Source organism: Penaeus vannamei, chromosome 23, assembly GCF_042767895.1.
Source record: "Penaeus vannamei isolate JL-2024 chromosome 23, ASM4276789v1, whole genome shotgun sequence".
NCBI classification, from domain to species: Eukaryota; Metazoa; Arthropoda; class Malacostraca; order Decapoda; family Penaeidae; genus Penaeus; species Penaeus vannamei.
In genome coordinates this window covers 427471-429970 of record NC_091571.1, presented here as the reverse complement: position 1 = coordinate 429970, position 2500 = coordinate 427471, and the positions used below count along the sequence as shown (strand labels likewise).

The window sequence follows — 2500 nt, the reverse complement described above, 5'->3', positions numbered from 1 at the left end:
TTTAACTAACATTTTTTGTTTTATTCACGTACACAAGTTTACTCGCTCTTTACAAGAGGCGGCAAGGTAAGTAGACCTAAAATAGTATTTTTATTATTTACCTAACATTTTTTGTTTTATTGACGTATCAAAGTTTACCCGCTTGTTTATTTATCTACTGTTATTGAATGCGAGTCAAGAATCTGAGATGAAAGGTACCAAAAACAGAGGCGATTGAGGATCGCGTTTGAAATCGACGCCGAGCAAATAAATGTTTCAGAGAACTTTCCTCCTTTTGCAAGGGAAAATGACCTTTAGAGTGGTGTTTTGTTAGGGGGAGGGGCGGGGGCGGCTACACTTCTATTTTCTTCAAGGGTGAGGTAAGTGCGGTAGGCGCTGGGGGTACTTGTTCTTGGTGCGATAAGAAAATAAAGAAAATGATATTAGTCACGTACAGTCCACACACTTGTGGTTTTCCATTTTTTCTATTCTCTATAATGATAAAAATAATTGAGGTTTGTTATATCTAGAATACACAAGTATTAATCAGATAAACCAAAAGCAATATAATGGTAAACTGAAGTGTTAAAGTGGTGAAGGGTGTGGGCATGGGAAACAAGCGTTTGCATAGTGAACAAGTGTCACGTCACGGCAAAGACGGCTGATCTTGCGCGGCAAGATGGTGAATTGATGAGATAATGAGGTGGCGAAGAAGATGACGGCAAACCCATACGAAGGCAGACTGAATCCCGTACAAGATAATGCGAAGTTCCTGTACCCCTCCCCCACCCCCGCACCTGCAGTGCTCATGTACTCCCAGACATAAAAAAAGTTTTCTAAATAAACCAATTTCATTTATAAATGCTTTTATTCATGCCCCAAAGTCCCATAATAGACAAAGCCGATGTCTCCCAAACAGAACTCAATTCTTAACATATATACGTATATATATGCACACACATAATCGAAGCATAATACCTCAGCATGCGGGGGAAATGAGGTCTAAAACGCAGCACTTCTGCGAGCTAAATGCAACGTTCCACACCGATGCGATAGCCTCCAGGCTAGTACAGTGGTAACGTGTCGGCCTCTCATCCGAGGGGTCGGCGGTTCGCGCCCCGCCCAAGCGCGAGAAGTTGCAATTGTCGCCCGGAGGTTACTGCTGTGGCTGGGCACCACGGTGGGTAAGGACTAAGCCCTTTCAGTTCTCAATTCTTGTTGATTGTTACTGGAACTCTTCAAGATTCCTCATTATTGTTGGATCGCGTCGTTGACAGTTTTACTCTCTTTATATTTTGGTTTGCAAACTTCGCAGAAGCGTTAACCAAACAATATATTTCATTAGCTATACTTTTATCTGCACATTTGTATTTGCATTAGTTGTCTAATGCTTTTGTTACTTGCATTTTGCTATCACTATTCTCCTTTTTCCTTTGTTTTCAGTTTTGCATTGAAATTAGATTCTTGCAGTCCGTTTACCACTCTCTCTAACCTCTTCAGAAGCCGCAAATTGAATATTATACACATGCCCTTTTCCCCTTATACTTAGCCTGTTATATCATTCAAAGTACACATTTTCATCGATATGCACGAGTCACATTTCTTTTTTTCCGATTCTCTCTGGATGTTAGTCCAACTTTTTTTTTCAATATCCTGTTTCCACTGATATTCTTCGATATCAACACATATTTGCTAATCATCTTCCGGTTTTGCATTCTACTTCTCTTTATTTGTAACAGGTGAACCACTTTTCGTCCAGTACCGAATGTCCATGCAAAATCTGCAGTGTTCAGTTATATAATCATTTTGCTTTTGCATTGTCCTTTGTTTAATGAAATGCGTCAGATCTGTTATCACAATATCAACACAAAACCCTTTCACTTCATGTTCGTTTTCTCATCCCTCTGTTTTCTTCACCTCTTCTGTAAAATTGATGGCATGCTTAGGTCCCCTATTTGCGACCTCTCGCCTCTTGTCCTTAAATAGATGCATTACATCACCTTTTCTTGACGTCCTATTATTAACTCATTGTTGCCGTTTATTTTCAGTTACATCTTTTATTTCCTTCCTCTAATCTTTAACATTATCTCGACATTTCCATTAATCTTTTTCATCCCTCTAATTATGTTCTTGCACTGGCCTTCTCTCCCTCATTAACAGCACCGCTTTCTCCACCGCTTCTAATTGAACCTCCTGCATATTCTTCCACCCTCCGACTGCAATCATCGGCTCTTACTGCTTCATTTCCAGACTTTCGTATCCTTAATATTGGTCTCAAAGATAGCCCTTACTTTTCTCTATGATTAGGATGGTCAACTATTCAAGATGCTTGACTTTTCACCATAAACGCTAGGTTGCTGCTCTGTGAATGACTCGCGAGACTGGGAATTGGAAGGCAGTACTCAGTGGTCCTTTGGGGAGAAGAGGAAGGCGAACGCTGCCCAAGAGAAAAAAAGTATAGAGTCCAAAGCTGGACAAGCAACACCTTTAACTGAATGGAGGAAAACGTAAAAAATATTTT

General features: G+C 40.2%; 1 protein-coding gene across 1 annotated transcript in view; it reads left to right on the top strand.

The window, feature by feature from the left end:
- The window catches only part of LOC138866029 (uncharacterized), a 303736-nt gene that overhangs the window by 83 nt on the left and 301153 nt on the right, over nt 1–2500 (top strand). The window lies entirely within an intron of this gene.